Here is a 19,537-nt window from a genome sequence, read left to right as displayed (position 1 = left end):
TTTTTTGGGTTATTGAAGTTTTGTAGTGAAAAATCATCTCTCTTCTAGCTCAAAATATATAAAGTATTATAAGTTATCAATCATCTATTCTCTGAGCCAAATATTATATATGTTCCTTTAGTGATTCAAACTACAATATTGAGGTAGTAACCTTAAACACTGATAAAAAATAGAACTTCTTAACTTGTTGGTATTATTTCCCTCTAATATAATACTTTTGATATATTTTGCATTTGAAAACAAGTTTTGTGCTGTCAGAAGCAGAAAAATAGGTAAACTAAATCTCTAATAACAAAATTTCTTCAGTGTAATACTGAAAAATGTGTCAACCTTACTATACGTGATATTTGTAGCACTTGGGAAATTAATGATGAAATTTACCCTGCAATGATAGGGAGATAGCATGTTGGAGGTGTGTCCATACAATAGTATTTTTTGTCAATATGTTTGCTAAGGCTGTTACGACATACTCTGGTTTGGCTCTGAAATAAGCTCTATAATTCAATTTCTAAGAAGATAAATAGAAGCCAGTACCCTTTGTCTCTTCTGATTCATCAATAAATCCACCAATTTAATATTTATTGGGCAGTTTTCAACAGTACAGAACTCCATTTATGTCCTCTTTAAGACGTACACAAGTATGAAAGGCACATTTTCTCTTTCCAATATTACATTTTCAGCTCAAACAGCCTTGGTTCCAAAAAGTAGATATGTCTTAAGAGGCAACTGTAAAAAATTGGAGCCTGAATTATATTTTAGGGTTTTATTTTGGAAATACCTAGGTATTAAGAGAGTACATGGATGACTAAGAGCAGAAGAATAATTTCCAGTTATATTTTTAAAATTTTTTATTTATAAAAGGGAAATAAATTTCATGTATTTCATATATACAATTTTAAGAGCATAATGATACTTCCCACCATATTGTCCCTTTTGCCTTGTCTATCTTCTCCCTCCATCTTTCTTAATTTTTTTAAATTTTTACAATGACATGACTTCAATTTTCTTAATAATCACCAGCTTAACCCTCCTTTAAATACAGAATTCAACAAATAGTAAGTAGCAAAACCATTGTTCCTGAAGAGCACAGACAAGGGCTATAAACCATAAGCAAATTTGAAAATGTCAATTTTACTCACATACATTACATTGTATTGTGTACTCTGTATTTTGGTCACCACAAATAAAGGAAAACATGTGATACTTGTCTTTTGGGGACTGGTTTATTTCACTAAGTATAATGGTCTCTAGGTGCATCCACTTTGTTGCAAAAAAAGGATTTCATTCTTTTTTATGGCTGTGTAGGATTCTATAGTGTATATATTCCACATTTTCTTTATCTATTCACCAGTTAATAGATATCCAGAGTGATTCTGTATCTTGGCTATTGTGAGTTGATCTCCTATAAACATGGGGATAAACATAACACAGTCACATGCTGATTTCATTTCCTTTGGGTAAATTTCCAAGAGTGGATGGGTAGCTGTGTCATACATTAGATCTGTTTTCATATTTCTGAGGAATCTCCATATTGTTTTCCATAATGGTAGTATGAGTTTGCATTTCCAGCAGTGTATCAGGGTATCTTTTCCCCTACATTTTCATCAGCATTTTGTTATTTTTTTGATGTTTGGATGATGGCCATTCTAACTGAGGTGAGGTGAAATCTCATTATGGTTTTGATTTGCTGGCTAGGGATCCTGAGCATCTTTTCATGTGTCTGTTAGCCATTTGTATTTCATCCTTTCAAAAATGCCTGTTCGTATCCTTAGTCCATTTCCTAACTATGCGGCTTATTTTATTGTTGTTGATTTTCTTGAGCACCTTATATTTTCAGTTATTGATTATTTTTATTTAAAGAAACTGGCAGATTTTCTGTCCACTGGTTCAATCACTTCTGGCCTTTTGGCTAAGATCAAGTGTAGTATCTGTCTACTGATTCATTCTCCAAATGCCCACAAAAGCCATTTGAAATTAGGTGGAAGCTGGAAGATTTGAACTCAATCCAGGTCCTCTTTTGGGAGTTAGGGACCCAACTACTTGAGCTATCTCTGCTGTGTCCCACAGTACACATTAGCAGGATGCTGGAATTAGAAGCAGACCCAAGACACAATTCAAGGCCCTTTGATGTCTATCCTTGGGCTTGTTTTAGAGAGTAGATATTATAAAAATACATCAGTTGTAAAATCAGTAGTCATCAACCCAAAAACAAAGAGCAACATTCAAGTGAATATTTTCAGTATCCACTCATATTTAAGTAAGAAGGAAACCAAATTAATATTTAATTATTGAGGATATTTCCAAATTAGAAGTAAAAATAATATTTCTAAATAGCTAATACACAGTGAGTGTTGTGTGTCAAATAATACTCCAAGTATTTTTACAATATTTAATTTATATTTGGCATAAATCTATAGCTAATTATTAGTGACAACAATTTGCTTTTATTGCCCACCAGTGAAAACCACAGTCATTAGTCATATTTTTCATATTCTCCGTCACTTTCCTAAGAGAATGAATGTGTAAAATATTGTAAAGAATGAATAAAGTATAACTATAAATGTATATAGGAAAACACAATTTTCATTACTAAAAGTTCATATATATATCACTTTAAATTTTGTAGCTTGAAGGAACAATTTCCATTTTTATACTTGCCAAATATAATAAAATATTTAAAAACAAAGGGATCACATAAACAAGACTAGTGTCTGAAAACACTGATAGAATAAAAACAAAGGGAGAGAACGATATAACATGGGAAGTGGGATACACAGCAGACTCATAGAAGGGCAGATGTCCTAAACAGCACTCTGGTCTCAGAATCAGCCCTTAAGGTATTCACATCTGGCTGAAAAGCCCATGACAGTATTTCAGGCATGGAAAGCCAAGACACTGTGGCAAAAAAAAAAAAAAAAAAAAAAGAAAGAAATGGCCTAAATGAAAGATCTCTGTGAGTGAGATCCCAGTGGAAAGAACAGGTCATCAAAGAAGGAGGTACCTTTCTCTGAAGGGAGGAGAGAACTTCCACTTTGACTATGACCTTGTCTAAATAAGATAAAAGTCAGCAAACTCAAAAGGCCTCCATAGCCTTGGCAACTCATGACAAGAGGCTAGGGAGATTACTGATGCCATAAACAAGAGTGTCAATTTGTTAAGTCAACAACAGGAGTCACGGTGCACTTACTACTCATGTAGGAACTCTGTCCTTAATGTGTTGTTCAATGTGAATTCATGCTATAACTAGTACTCAAACAGTATTTTACACTTTATGTTTCTGTGTGGGTGCAAACTGTTGAAATCTCTACTTAATATATACTAAATTGATCTCCTGTATATAGAGAATTGAAAATGATTCTTGATGTGAATGGAATGGGAGAGGGAGTGGGAGATGGGAGGGTTGTGGGTGGGAGGGAAATTATGGGGGGGAAAAAGCCATTGTAATCCATAGGCTATACTTTCGAAATTTATATTCATTAAATAAAAGATAAATATATATATATATATATATATATATAGCATGAATAAAGGTACTTAATTAATATCAATTAATTCCTTTTTGTTCAAAATTCCACAAAGATGTTGATGTGTATTGATCATTAAAAAAATCTGAAAGTTCTTTTTATATTTTAAATGTTAGGAAACAGAAGTCATTAAAGGGAAAAGCCTCAATAGGATACAATAAGACCTCAATATGGTCATAGTTACTTCATCTACCTAATCTAATGGTTACTTTCTATAAATCTTTTAATAACATTGTTTTTAGAGAGAAATTGGATATTACATGTACACACTACATCATACATTTAAAAAAAAAAACAATGCCTGAAAAATTGTCTGTTTTCCAATCAAGAGTTAAATTTATGAAGTTGTGTTAATAGATAAGGCAGTCCTCACTGATGTGCTGACATAAAGACAATTATAATCAGCCAAAGTAAGGATAGAAAGCCTATGTAAAATGTATACCTTCAGTGTTACCAAAGATCCTCCATATTCCAAAATAGTATAATGAGTAGCTAATAAAATGACTTCCCTATCTATAAATATAAGTCCAAAGAAAATATTTTTGTTGCTAAAAAGTCTCATAAACCATACTAAATCACTAGCAATGATTAAACAATCTATTTTGCTCATATTTGAATATTTTAATAGATTACAGCCCTAGTTACTCTTTACAGAAATACATTCTTAATAACACTTTGCTGTTTGGGATTAAATCCAAGGATATTTATAATAAAATGAATTCGTGCAGTCCAAGAATATTATATTACAAAGACTTCATTGCAGTCACATTCTAAATTTCAGTACAATGAAATAGCAAATAGTTTACTAAGCAATTAAATAAGAATGCTACATTTGTACCTTTTTTTCTTAAAAGAAAAACAACATGAAGTCTCCATTTTTAGTCAATCATTTATGGAATATAGTTAACTTGAATAATAAATTCTTACAAATGTCTGTTTCTCTCAAGACTCCTTACAGAGAAGAAACTATATGTTTCTTCAATAAACCTGTAAACAAAACTTTGAACTGATTTCTAAATCCACACATTTATCAGAGGGAATACTTGTTAATCTCTATACTTCTGTATTTTACTTCATATTAATAGACAACTATTGCCAAGGAATGTTGTAAATGTCAAGTTACCCCCATACCATGGCATATTACCCATTTTGCAAAACCTTAAAATGTTCCAGTTCCGAATTTATTGTCATCATTATGACATAAAAGAAAAACAGCCCATGGAAGAAGGGAATTGTAACCACTAATTCTGAAGTAGGTATGTGGGAAAAATTCTAGTAGTGTAATAGAATTGATGTTAGGCTGTGCTTATTTTGACTCTTGTTAGTGATATACAATATATCTCTTGCAGAATACATTCCATTATCAAGATTGCAAAGATTATATGTATCTATGTTGGAAACCTTTTATTTCCAACCTAATTAATAACAGAGCCCACTCTACATATGTTAGGTTTAAATTCAGTGCTCACTTCAGTTGTCTGAAAACAAAGCAAAAATATTAAATATAGTAAATATTTGAAAAATATTTGATAGAACCATGAGAATTGTTTTAAATTAAATGAAGAAACATGGCTATAGTCAGTTTCTCTATGTTTTGTTCATTCATGGTCAGAATAAGATACACTTCATAGAGGAAGATTTCACATCATCTACCAAAAAATTATCATAATGAGGTAAATTCAAGTCATCATGGAAATAGTCTTTTTCATTTTTCAAAATTTTTTCTTATAGTCATTACTGTAGCATTTTATGCTATAGCCACTATGTCTTATGACAATATTAGAAGAACATTAATATTCCTTCAGATTTATTTATGATTATATGTGCATGACAAGTTTATATGTATGAATAAACTCTATTATTCATTGCTCATTAATCCTAGGTCTAGGAAATGGGAATAAGACAGTGGAAACAGCAGTAGACAAGACAAATAAATATTTTGTGATATGTGTATGGGGGCAAATTGAGCAATGTTGAAGACATATGAAGGGCCAGTGGTGAGGGGATGCTTTTACTTTATTCATGGTAGTTAAAGTAGGCCTCCAAGTTATTCTTGTTCATGGAGCAAAGAGCTTGAAGAATGAGAGTGAGTCAATACATAACTAGGGAACTCTTATCTAGTTAGAAGGGGAAAGAAAGTATAAGTCAATATAATATATAGACTTGGCATACTTAAGGACTACAAGGAGTAGAGCGACCATGGGGAAGAATGAGGCTGAAAGTAATGAATGACAATGTGGGGGTGGTTGGCACTGTGGTATAGTGGGCTATGCCTCTGCCTGCAGCATCAGCATCCCATATAGGTGCTGGGCACCAGTTCATATACCATCTGCTCCTCTTCCAATCTAGCTCTCTGTTATGGCCTTGGAAGGCAGTATAATATGTCCCAAGTTCTTGGGCTCTGGACCCATGTGAGAGACTTGGAAGAATCACCCGGCTTTGGATCAGCCCAACTCTGTCCATTGTGCCTATTTGGGGGTGAACCAGTGGATGTTAGACCTTTCTCTCTGTCTCTCCCTGTCTTTGTCTGTAACTCTACCTCTCAAATAAATAAATAAATCTTAAAAAAAGACTGACATGGGGAAGAATTCACAGAAGCAAAGGCCACATTGGCCTATGAAATTAGATGCATAAAGCTGACATAAACGGACAAAGTAATGGGAAAACATGAAAAAGGTTTGGGATGTCTGAATGAGGAGTTCCAAATTACACTTACTAAGTTTGGAAAGCTATCAAACATTCCAGCTGATGTGTTGTGTAGGTTACTATACAGATTCTGAGATACAAGGGAGAAGTCTAGAGAGGAGAGAAATGGTTACAGTCGTTATCATAGAGTTAGAATTTACAAGCTGCTTAAAAAGCTAAAGATAGAGCTACCCAAAGACTGAATCACAGTTCAGACTATTGTTTAGACATTTAGAACATGGAAAGGAGAACTAGGAATATGTAGAGGACTAAAACTGAGTTTCCAGAAAGATACTGAACGAAGACTGTGGCTTAGCTAGAGGACTGGCAGTTATTGCCAACAATGGCCTGAAAGGGAGAAAGCCGGAAGGGTAAGTGTCCTGAAACGTCCTCTCTGCCACTCTCCAATTTCCTGATTCATTACATGTGTTGATCTCAGGAGGAATCCAGAAGTTATAGAGCTCAATTGAGGCAAGCTATACAAGTTAAGCTTCGGGAAGAGATCAGAAGAAAACAAGAGGTTAATTGATAAGTAAGGAAAATAAAATAACCTGATATGACCAGGGTTTGTGATGATCCAAGCAGGTGTGGTAGGAGGAGAAAGGACAAGGAAACTGAGGATATACAAAAGAAAATATTAATAACAATGAGATAAACAACATAGCGAGAAAGAAAGTTGGGGGAATAGAGGGAACAGTATCTAAAATCAGTAGAAGCAGTAGATTACAGGTCCTGGGACAGTTGCAGAAGAACTTAAGTCACATCAGTGTAGAAGGTGGTTAAGTAACCAAAAAAGCTAGTAACAAGAATGGGGAAGAACTCAAATGCTCCAAAATAAGATAATACAAACTACCATGAATTACAGTAGTTACATTGGAATGAGACCTTTGCTGGTATCTTTGTAGAATTAAGGGAAATGACATGGAGGATCAGTTGATGCTCATCCAGAATAAGAACAAAGAAGTACAGAGGAGAGTATAATCAGATGTTATAAACATCAAAGCTGATATTCCAGGCAACAGTGAATTAAAATGACCTTCATGAATTATGAAGTTCAACAAAGAGCAAGGACACTGTTAAGTTACAGAACAGGAACTATAATGCATGGAGAATACAGCATAACACACAAGACCACCTGAGAATCTGCAGAGAATGTTTCCTAAGGAGGGTAAACCAAGGTAAAATGAATATAATAGAAGAATCAAAGCTTACAGAGTATTGGATTATGGAGTATGAATCTTAGAGGCCATGGCTGAAGAGTTTTGTACAATTGATATGGAGTGGAATGAGGTGAAATATGGGAAGTAGAGAGTCAAAAGTGGGTTATTAATACTGTTGGGCTTGCATCATCTTTTGGTCAATATCAGCAGAGCAAAGTTGTAGTTCATGGTTGGCTTAGTGTAAATGATGTAGCATCTGTTTCACTGAGGCTGAGGGGAGGAGATCAGTCTGAGGATGAGGAGAATGAGGAAATTATTTTGTCAAGAATCTGAAAAGATCTTGACTCTTCCTTTCAGTAGTATAGAGGCCAAGAATGATGCTGTCTGAGTAATAATATTGAATTTGGGTAACTTTACGTGTGTCTATGTGTATGTGGTTGCTTGTGTGTGCATTTTTGCAATTATTTCAATAATTATGCACTATTAGTAATATGAAGGAAAAGAAAATTTAATAGCTGTGGACAGTGTTTGGTCCACATTTGGAGTGGTTTGCTTAGGAATTTGGTTAAATCAAAATATTTTATTGCCTAGTGACTCTTTTTATATAACATATTTGAATAATGATACACATGGCAACTTAACGACCATCCCTTTTTAGGAAATAACTTAATGCCTACTTCTGATGTAATTGTTTTTGAAAGAAGGGGCAGTGAAAAATAGACTTCTCTTGGGGAGAAACGAATAGAGAGGATTCACTGTAACAGTTGAAGCCTTGGGCATGCCAGGCAAGCTATCTGTCTCATTGAAGTTCTGAGTCTCAAACAGACACTTTTAATTTTCTCAGAACAAGCCTAGGGAAAAACTTAGAACAGTGAAGTCATGCCATGGATGAGGGTGGATCCCCAAGTTTCTGTCACTAGCCATAGCTATCCTCAGGAAAGGAATGTTCAGCTGTTGAGAAAATAAACACTGGGAACAGAGATAAGAAAATGAGAATGTAGTCCACGTAGACGTCTACAGAAGGAAGAGAAGAAAAGAAGGTGGCAGGATGGAGTGTTGCTGCCGTGTCCTATACACAAATGAAGCATATATGTATATTTTTCTAATCTTTAAAACGTTTTTAAACATTTTATTGAAATGCAGTATCAATACCAAGAGATGCACATAAGATAATTTAGTTTTCTGTTCATTGAGCACACTTACAACCAATACCCAAATTAAGAACAAAACATTACTATTTGGCAGCAGTTATAAAATACTTGGATAAACAATTGTGAAAGCCATTCTTCATCTGGACATTTCTGCTGATTCTCTGTCCTTTTTAGACTTTTTTGGGAAAGGAGCAGACTGCGGAGAGGGGAGAGTTTGGAGTGCTACTGACTTTACCTTCAATATCTGAAGAACTGGAGCACGTGACTGTTTATCTATTGATCTATCGATCTATCTATACTCATGTAATCAAGATTTTCCTTTCCCTTTCCCTTTAATTCAATCCCAAGCTAAAATATGCTGTGGTCTATTAGATATGAAAATAAGTTTAGTAACCTCAGAACATTGTTTATTCTATTCTTGCTTTAACATTTTTTCAGCACTTATCATATTGATAAAAGAAGGGCAAAAGATTAGGTTTGACTACATGTCTTTGATTATAAAATTGACATTTTCATACCATTTAATTTTTTATCAATGTAACACCTTTAGAGTTTATCTTCTTCAATTATAATTTATTGGTTTACAGTCTGTCACCCCAAGTAAAAATGACACAAAGTTCTTCATTTCCTTTGTTCAGTAATATACAGATGCTTAGAGCTTGAAAGGAAACTAGACAGAGAATAAATGGATGAAGGAGCAATGAACGAATGAATAATGAGTACTATATCTTCAACTTTTTGATCCAGACATTCCCTTATGGGAACAATTCACTGGGCAAGACTTCCTCCAAGAAATATAACGCACAAAGGTTCAGCTCTTTACTATTTTATTATGGGAAAATTATTCTATTATAAGCTCAAATCAACTAAACATAAGGGTTTTAAAGTACTTCTATAAGGAACTCATTGTACAAATACCTCTAAAATGTAGAGGCAGACACCACAGAATTGAGATTGTTACATTATAAAATTGAAATTGTTACATTATAAAATAAACAAAATCTAATAATTCTTTAAAACTTGTCTACAGTTTAGAAGCTTTTTCTAGAAAATGAATCTTCTACAAAATGAATTTTCATATTACTTCATAATTCTGAAAAAAATAAGTATTAGTAAAGTTTACAATGTTCCTGTGTTTCCAAAAATGAAATGATAAGGTCTATTTCAATACTCCAATTCACATTCTGAATATGTCATTAGCTAAATTCATTTGATAGCATTTATTACAATTTAAACTCCAAGCTGAGTGTAATCCTAATAGTCACTGCAATAGGTCTAAAGTTTTACCCATGAGTGCCTTGATGTATGGTGTAGGCATTTTGCTCTTTCAGTTAAGATGCCACTTGGGATTCCTGTATCCCACATCAGAGTGTTTGGGTTCCAGTCCTAGCTCCATTCCAGTTTCTAGCTTTCCTCTCATGCACACACTAGGAGACAGTGGGTGATGGGCCAAATAGTTGGTTCCTGACGCCTGGGTGGGAAACCTAGAATGAGCCACTGTCCCCCAGGTTTGTCTTGGCCCATCTCTAGTTATTGAAGGCATTTGTGAAGTGAACGTATGAATGGGAGATGTTTGTTTCTCTCTGTCTTACTATCTGTCAAACAAATAAAACAAATTCTTAAAAAGATTTTTGAGATTTTAAGACAAATATTTATATTATGATACTAAATATAAAACTTCAATGATTTATTTCAAGAACAACAGAATCCAACAGACTTGCTAATTTATGTAAATTTTTATCTGCATTATCACCAAAATTACCCCAAATTAATAAGAACAAATCGTATAATACTCATTAATATTGGTTTGAAATGATGTTATAACAGGCAAACAGATTTACATAGTGATGACGGTAGCCATTTCTTAAATTTTTAATATAAACTATTTTTAATATGATAGGTATTTTAAAATAACCATCTTTATCTAATAATCAAACAATGTTACCTATTTTGAAAAGCTGTACCATGAGCAGTTTGGCATAGCATAACATTACTTTGAGAATGAATGGTCTCTCACACATTTTAAAAGAATGCCAAAGGTAAAACTGAGGAGAAATGGGCACCCTAGTTCTGAAAACTATTGTAAAATGCTATAATATTGCTTGGTTTCACACTTCCTTTAAACTTTGAACAACAGTAAATGTTATACACATTTTTTCTATCACTGGCAAAATTCATTGCTTAGTCACTTAACTTAAAATGTTGAGGAAGGACAGGTACGTTTAACATAATCTGGGGGTCGGCACTATGTCATAGAGGGTAAAGCCACTGGCTGCAGTGCTGGCACCCATTTGGGCGCTGTTTTGAGTCTCAGCTCTCCACTTCCCATCCAGCTCTCTGCTATGGCCTGGGAAAACAGTGGAAGATGGCCCAAGTCCTTGGGTCCCTGCAGCCACGTAGGAGACCTGGAACAAGCTCCTGGCTCCTGGCTTCAGATCAGGCATCTCCAGCTGTTGCAGCCACCTGGGGAGTGACTCTATCTCTCTCTCTCTTTGTCTCTGCCTCTCTGTAACTCTGCTTTTCAAAAAATATACAAATCTTTAAGAAAAAAAATCGGAATTTCATAACAAACTCAACAGATTCTTATTATATAAAATGTTCAAATGCCATTTAATATTTAAAAATTATAAAGACAAACATGAATCTGTTGAACTATATGCTTTTTGCAATCATGCACTTTTTCATCCTACCAGATTAGATTTTCATTGTTAATTCTTGCTCTGTTTTAACCTTCTGTAAAATCTTTCCTCAAATTCAAAATGTAAATACATATGTACATAAATGTTCATATAAGGATTTCTTAGTATGTCCAGTTCATTGATCATTCCTCATACTTTTGTTTTCATATTGGTCCATATTTTTTCTTGCCTAGATTACTAATTGTTCCTTTAAATAATACTATATTAATACATACAATCAGGTTCATTATAATTGAGTATTCTCAATTGTCCTCTCTTCTATCATGGTATTAATTGTCCCACTAATATACAAGCTATAAATACCTATTAGACTAATAACATTACACTGAGTAATTATTTATTATAGGTAAATTAAGAGTAAAATATTTTCCTTCATTTATTGCTGCTCTGCTGCTTTTCCTTTTCTTATTTGTATCTGGGCTTCCGACTAATAATTTTATTTCTGCTTGAAGATTTTTTTTAAAGAATTATTTATTTATTTGAAAGAGTTATAGAGAGAGGTAGTGACAGAGAGAGAGGTTTTCCATCTGCTGGTTCACTCCTCAATTGGCAGCAACAGCCAGAGCTGAGCTGATCTGAAGCCAGGAGCCAGGAGCTTCTTCCGGGTCTCCCACATGGGTGCAGGGACCCAAGCACTTGGGCCATCTTACACTGCTTTCCCAGGCCATAGCAGAGAGCTGGATCTGAAAAGGAACCTGCACCCATATGGGATGCCTGTGCTTCAGGCCAGGGCTTTAACTCGCTGTGCCATAGCGCCGGCCCCTTGAAGATTTTTAACATTTTCTGAAGAGAAATATGCCATTATCTGAGCAGGTCTCTCACTTTAGAAGGACATGGTTGCTGGCATAAAATTCCAGGCTGATAGTATCTTCTACATAAAATACTGATTGTCTTTGTTTTTCCATGGTTAAAGTAGGTACAGGTGTGGTACTTTTTTGTTTCAGGTTCTCTGAGTTTCCTAGACCTATAACTTTCTGCCCATACTGATTTTGCAAAAAAATATGGCTATCATTACTGAAAATATTTTTTTTTTGCTCCATTCTCAGTTTCTTCCTTTTAGGTATTCCAATTACACATATAAGGGCACTTGAACAAGTTGGTGGAAAAAGGAATTGAAAGATGATTTTATTTTGATCCCAAAACTTTTATAGTCCATGTATTTCTTGAATCTCAGAGTTCATGGAAAAAAATATGTTATCAGAAAATTAGCCATGATTTCAAATATTTTGCACCAAAATGAACTTATCTTTTTTTAATTTTATTTGAGAGGTAGAGTTACAGACAGTGAGAGGGAGACACAGAGAGAAAGGTCTTCCTTCCATTGGTTCACCCCCCAGATAGCCACAACAGCGGGAGCAAATGAATCTGCATTTTTTTTTTTTATCCTGAGGTTGGAATTCCATCGTGAAATACAATCAACAACTGGTGAGCATTTGGGGGAAAAAACAAATACGCTATTCTGTTTCTGCTCAATTCTTACATATTCCCAATGGCAACTGAGGAAATGAAAACAGTTGGGAAAGGAATCTTAGCATGATAAAGTCAAGAGATATTTACATAAGGTATTTTTTTTTTACCTGGGTTTACTAAATGTTCTTGTTTTTCTTTTTTCTTGTTTTTAAAGGTTAATTATTTATTTGAGAGGCAGAGTTACAGAAAGAGAGACAAGAGAGGTCTTCCATCTGCTGGTTCACTCCCCAAATGTCAGCAATGGGAAGCTGGGTCAGTCTGAATCCAGGAGCCTGAAGCTTCTTCCAGGTCTCCCATTTGGGTTCCAGGGCGCAAGCACTTGAGCCACCTTCTACTGCTTTTTGAGGCCATAGCAGGGAGCTGGGTTAGCAGTTGAGCAGCAGGACTTGAACTATCACCCACATGAGATGCCTGTGTCACAGGTGGAGGGTTAACTTAGTATGCCACAGCGCCATCTCCCAAATGTCCTTATTTTCCAAGGTTCTTAGAGTGGGAAATTTACACAGTATTGATTGGAGTAAAATTTGGTAACTTACAACATGAATCTTTGATTATTAATTTAAAAAATCCACATCTAGGGATTGATCCTAAGGGAGTGAGCCTAGAACTTCACAAAGAAAGTATTTACCCATAAAATCAATAATAAATCTTTTATTAAAAATAAGATAGAAAAAGAAAAAACAGATACATACAAGGCTACATTTCAACTAAAATGAATTGTATGATAAGTAAGAAATATTATATTCTGACTATTATAATTGTTCTGCATTACCCAAATAATAAACATATTTTCATACTAAATATTTAAATAATTCAGAATGACACATGTGAAAGACAAATTTCATAACTTCTCCAGCACTCTTAATGTTATTTTTTTAATTTATTTATTTGAAAGGCAGATTTACAGAGAGGCAGAGGCAGAGAGAGAGGTCTTCCATTGCTCACTCCCCAGATGGCTGCAACGGCCAGAGATGAGCCGATCCAAAGCCGGGAGCCAGGAGCATCTTGTGAGTCTCCCACGTAGATGCAGGCGCTCAAGCACTTGAGCCATCTTCCACTGCTTTCCCAGGCCATAGCAGAGAGCTGGATTGAAACTGGAGCAGCCAGTACTAGAATTGCCACCCATATGGATGCTGGCACTGCAGGCGGCGGCTTTAGGTGCTATGCCACAGTGATGGCCCCACTCTCAGTGTTTTGCTTTATCACTTACAGAATTTAATCACTATATTTACAAATATAGTGTGCATGTGAACATTTAACAATTATATTTAAATAGGCTTTTTACTTAAATATGCTCAAGCAATAATTTAATGGGTTGTACGATGGAATTGCCATTTCACCCTTATTTAAGCATGATGATTCTTGTTGATTTATTTAAGAATAAATTTATTTAAGAACTGTATTCACCTATTTAGTATTTTCATATTTATCATACCTTATGGAAGGTTCCATTCATGAACTTTACTCAAAGATAGTAAAAATCTCCCCACTCTCCGTTCATAACATATTATTTCCTTTTAGTAGCTGACCCATAGCTTTGTTTCCTTTTGCTTTGTGAGTTTATACCATATTAAATGTGCATGTTTATTCTCCTCACCCCTAATATGAATACAATGATGGCTGTGTTTTAAAAATATTCACATGTTTCACAGGAGCTTTCTCATGTTATCCTCCTCACACTCTGTATTTCTTCCAGGCGTATCCTATTTTCAAGCAACTGAGGGTCAGGAAGGACAAGTGAGATGCCCAAGACCACACAGCCTGCGAGTGATACAGTTGGGGTTTGAAGCCGAGATGTCAGGCTATCTCTTCTAACTAGCTTATCAATATTCATTGCTATATGTTCAGTGATTAGAACAGTAGCTAGGATACAGGAGATTTTCAATCTTCGTTGTGGAAAGAGGAATAAATTATGAAGGCTTATAATTTGCTTCCCATATAAGTAAAAATTATATTTATATGTATTTTAGTCTTGAATGTTTTATACAAATAGGGCCTTATATTAGTCTCTAATACTCCTGGCTTTTTTATTTTTGACTTTTTTACATTGTACTCTTCAAATGTTCTGCAAGCTTTTTTTTCCCTACATGATGAATGGTGAAATTTAACTTTGTTCCCAAGTATATTTGCAATTGTCCTATTATATTTTATTGAACCTATCACATTCCACATGGATTTCAAATGCACTCTATTACATGCCGTTCTCTCATTCATAATTCTATTCATGTCCTTGTCTTGCCCATCTGTACAAGAGGAAACAGCTTATGTTTGCATGTATGATACATGACATTTATTATAAATAACTAATGTTCATATTTATACATTATTAAAAACACATGAGGCTGCTGTTGTGGCATAGTGGGTAAAGTCACTTTCTGCAATGCCGGCACCCATATGGGCACCAGTTCAAGACCCAGCTGCTCTACTTCCAGTCCAGCTCTCTGCTATGGCCTGGGAAAGCAGTGGAAGATGGCCCAATTCCTTGGGCCCCTGCACCCACTTGGGAGACCAAGAAGAGGCTCCTGGCTCCTGGCTTCGGATTGGGGCAGCTCCGGCCATTGCAGTCAACTGCGGTTGAACCAGCAGATGGAAGACCTCCCTCTCTCCGCCTCTTCTCTCTCTGTGTAATTCTGACTTTCAAATAAATAAATAAATAATTTAAAAAAACACAAAACAAAAAAACCCACATATATAGTATGTTTTATTACATCTTAAATGTTTGATTTTACAAAAAAAATCAGAGATATTATGGGAAACATCCTACTTTCTTTTTTTTTTCTTTTTTTTCAAACATTTATTTAATGAATATAAATTTCCAAAGTACAGCTTATGGATTACAATGGCTTCCCCCCCATAACGTCCCTCCCACCCACAACCCTCCCCTTTCCCACTCCCTCTCCCCTTCCATTCACATCAAGATTCATTTGCAATTCTCTTTATATACAGAAGATCAGTTTAGCATACATTAACTAAAGATTTCAACAGTTTGCTGCAACACAGAAACATAAAGTGAAAAATACTGTTTGAGTACTAGTTATAGCATTAAATGTCAATGTACAGCACACTAAGGACAAAGATCCTACATGAGGAGTAAGTGCACAGTGACTCCTGTTGTTGACTTAACAAATTGCCACTTTTGTTTATGGCATCAGTAATCACCCTAGGCTCTTGTCATGAGCTGCCAAGGCTATGGAAGCCCCCTGAGTTCACCGACTCTGATCATATTTAGACAAGGCCATGGTCAAAGTGGAAGTTCTCTCCTCCCTTCAGAGAAAGGTACCTCCTTCTTTGATGACCCATTCTTTCAACTGGGATCTCACTCGTGGAGATCTTTCATTTAGTTTTTTTTTTTTTTTTTTTTTTTTTTTTTTTTTTTTCCCTCAGAGTGTCTTGGCTTTCCATGCCTGAAATACTCTCATGGGCTTTTCAGCTGGATCTGCATGCCTTAGGGGCTGATTCTGAGGCCAGAGTGCTGTTTAGGACATCTGCCATTCTATGGGTCTGCTGTGTATCTCACTTCCCATGTTGTATCATTCTCTCCCTTTTTGATTCTATCAGCTAGTATTTGCAGACACTATTTTTGTTTATGTGATCCCTTTGGTTCTTAGTCCTATCATTATGATCAATTGTGAACAGAAATTGATCGCTTGGAATAGTGAGATGGCATTGGTACATGCCACCTTGATGGGATTGAATTGAATCCCCTGGTATGTTTCTAACTCTACTGTTTGAGGTAAGTCAGCTTGAGCATGTCCCGAATTGCACATCTCTTCCCTCTCTTATTCCCACTCTTATATTTAACAGTGATCATTTTTCAGTTAAGTTTCAGCACTTAAGAAGAATTGTGTATTGATTACAGTATTCAACCAAAAGTATTAAGTAGAACAAACAAAAAAATACTAAGAGGGATAACATATCAAGTTGCTCATCAACAGTCAGGGAAACATCCTACTTTCAACTTTAACCTGAGGGTCATTTCAATTTGTTTAACTTGGGATTTGAAATGCAAGTTATTATTCTGCTCTATCATGGTACCATATCAACAGTTTTTACTGTTTTACTAGTTTTTTTAATATCAGGAACTTACATAGATATCACATGAAGCTTGTTACATGGTCAGTTTGAGGGATAAGTGTAAGATATAAAATTTCTTCTATTGCATTAAAAACGTTGGCCAGATTTTAATTTTCTCTTATTGGGTCTATAGGCAGAAGTGGTAGGTCTTCCTCCCAGAACTACTTTCTTTTCCTGACTTACAGTAAACTCTACTTTTCCTAATTTTTCTCTGTTCCCACTGGCAGATTTTCTTACTCTATTTTGCTGGTCCACAAACTCTATAACTCAACATACTGTTACACTGTAGTGGCCCTGGGTTCAGTGATCGGCCTCTTTTTTATCCTCACCTCCTCTCATGTCTCTGTCCCAGCGTCCCCAGATCCCCTGCTCCCCCCATCCAATTCCTTGTCCCCGTTTCCTCCTTCTCCTTCTCCCTTTATTATTTTTCTCTTCTACTCTACTAGTTATATAATTATCTATGATTTAAATTAAACAAAGCTATATGATAATTTCCAAGAACGTTTCAAATTAGCACATTCATATTCAGTTACCTGCTTTTCACCTCCACTTAGATGTCATACAAGCCCCTAAAAACTACTATATACATAGCTGAGCAGATGATATGCTGTTTTATAGACTTCCTCCTCCTAAAATATCACACATTTTATCAAATGGAAATTCTATTTTCATATTAATTCATATCAAAATTCTTGCGAGTTATCTTTAACTTTGTACCCTCTCACTGCAAGCCCCAGCTTTTTAAATTTTCTGGAATAACCAATATTGTTAACTCAGTTTTCAAAATAAATACAGGAGAACATATTACTTCTTATAACCTCTAAGTACCATTTGATGCCAAACATTATTATTTCTCACCTGAATTATTGCAATACCCTCCTAGTTAGCTTCACAGATTTTGTCCTTGCTCCTAAGCAGTGCCCAGATTATGTTACTAATAAACAAATGATTCTGTTGCTCAAAAAGTTCACTACTTTTTGTTCACCTTTTGTCATTGCTGAAGTCAAGAAACTTACTCTCCAAGTCTTCACGACAACTCTTATCCCCTTGGTTTTTCTACTCTTTCATCTCTAGGCTGATGTGAAGTAATGACTCATTTGGGTCACAATGATATAAACTGGCCCCAAGTTTTGGTGTTTGTCATTATCTGAGTATAAAAACTCAAGATGTGGGCCAGCGCCGTGGCTCACTAGGCTAATACTCCGCCTTGCGGCGCTGGCACACCAGGTTCTAATCCTGGTCGGGGCACTGGATTCTGAGAGTGCAGTGGAGGATGGCCCAAGTGCTTGGGCCCTGCACCCCATGGGAGACCAGGAGAAGCACCTGGCTCCTGCCTTCAGATCAGCGCGGTGCACTGGCCGCAGAGCTCTGGCTGCGGTGGCCATTGGAGGGTGAACCAACGGCAAAAGGAAAACCTTTCTCTCTGTCTCTCTCTCTCACTGTCCACGCTGCCTGTCAAAAAAAAAAAAAAAAAAAAAAAAAGCTCAAGATGTATATCTCAGTAATCTTGCCCCACAAACACAGTCTGCTTTGCATGTTTGTCCCACTACTGCTCATCATAAACTTGGCTTTTTTTTTCCACAGGTTCACTTCTCCCAGTTGCTCATTTTCTACTAGGTTTTTAACTTTCAACAAGTGCTAGTAATGGGATATTATTATAATTAGGTTACTAAAAGTAAATTATATAACTAATAATACTAGCTTTACTATTTTGATTCTGAATCAAGATACAAAGATGAACTCAAGTCAAAACTCTTTAAATTTTGGTTTAATAATTAATATAAATTAGTGTCAAATTACTTACAGTAGTACATTCTTTTTTTGTATTTTTAAAATTTTATTTAAGGTTTACAAATTTCGTGTATTTCATATATACAGACTTAGTAGTATAGTGATAGTTCCCACCTTGCCCTCCCACCCACCCACGCTCCCACTCTTCTTCCTTCCTCCCTGTCCTATTCTCATACTGTAGCACATTCTAAGGTAAAACACACTGAACATGACTTTGGTTTTCTGTGTATTACCATAGTGAAAAAAAGTATTTTTTAGAAAATACCATATACAAGACAGATTTCTAGAAGTTTTTAAGTTACTGATATAATTTCATTTTTTGGTCTGTCTGCCTTTCTAGATTGCTGTGTTACATAATTTAGAGAATGTAGGGACTTTGCCTAAATTAATTCCAGCTTCCCACTTCTTCTAATTAATGTATGGATACAAGATTTCTGTTATTTGTTTGTATTTATGAATACTAGACAGAGTAGTACTTAAGTTTAGATGTTCATTGATGATGTTTTTGTTCTTGGAAGTGTGTACAGCAAATATTATCTTGCAAATAATTTAAGGATATCCAAGTAGCAGAAGTAGTTGTTAAAAATAAGTGATATCTTTTCATTCCAAACTTATTGTGTTAAATCTATATTCAAACACACTCTTAGAGATTATCCCTTTCTTAGCTAATTCAGAAACTGTCAGAATTATGTAAAACGTAGTGTACAGCTCAAAGTTCATGCTGCATTTTGAAGAAAAGAAAGGGAAATTAATGAAGTCAGCCTCTTTGTTTTGAGCAAAATAGAGTCTACTGAGAAATGCTTCTCAATGGAGCATAACTGTTTTATGAATCAGGCAGATTGAGTTGGTGTAGGCTTATAAAACAATTAATGTTATTCATTGGGTCTGGAATAGTAAAGTGAGAATTCAGTGCTAATAGTATTTCATCATTGGAAGTAGCAGGGAACTAGAATGTATTTATCATTAAACTCTAACTGCAAGTA

General features: G+C 35.2%; 1 non-coding gene across 1 annotated transcript; it reads left to right on the top strand.

The window, feature by feature from the left end:
- Positions 1-1,890: 1,890 nt before the first annotated feature.
- Positions 1,891-2,075, top strand: LOC127492248 (U2 spliceosomal RNA). Its single transcript, XR_007921396.1, has one exon. It is a non-coding gene; the product is annotated as a U2 spliceosomal RNA (small nuclear RNA).
- Positions 2,076-19,537: the final 17,462 nt, after the last annotated feature.

The sequence above is a fragment of the Oryctolagus cuniculus genome, chromosome 9, assembly GCF_051225735.1.
Source record: "Oryctolagus cuniculus isolate XC-2025 breed Fujian yellow rabbit chromosome 9, ASM5122573v1, whole genome shotgun sequence".
In the NCBI taxonomy this organism is placed as follows: Eukaryota; Metazoa; Chordata; class Mammalia; order Lagomorpha; family Leporidae; genus Oryctolagus; species Oryctolagus cuniculus.
The sequence above is the reverse complement of the archived record's forward strand: the minus strand, read 5'-3'. Positions and strand labels throughout refer to the sequence as shown.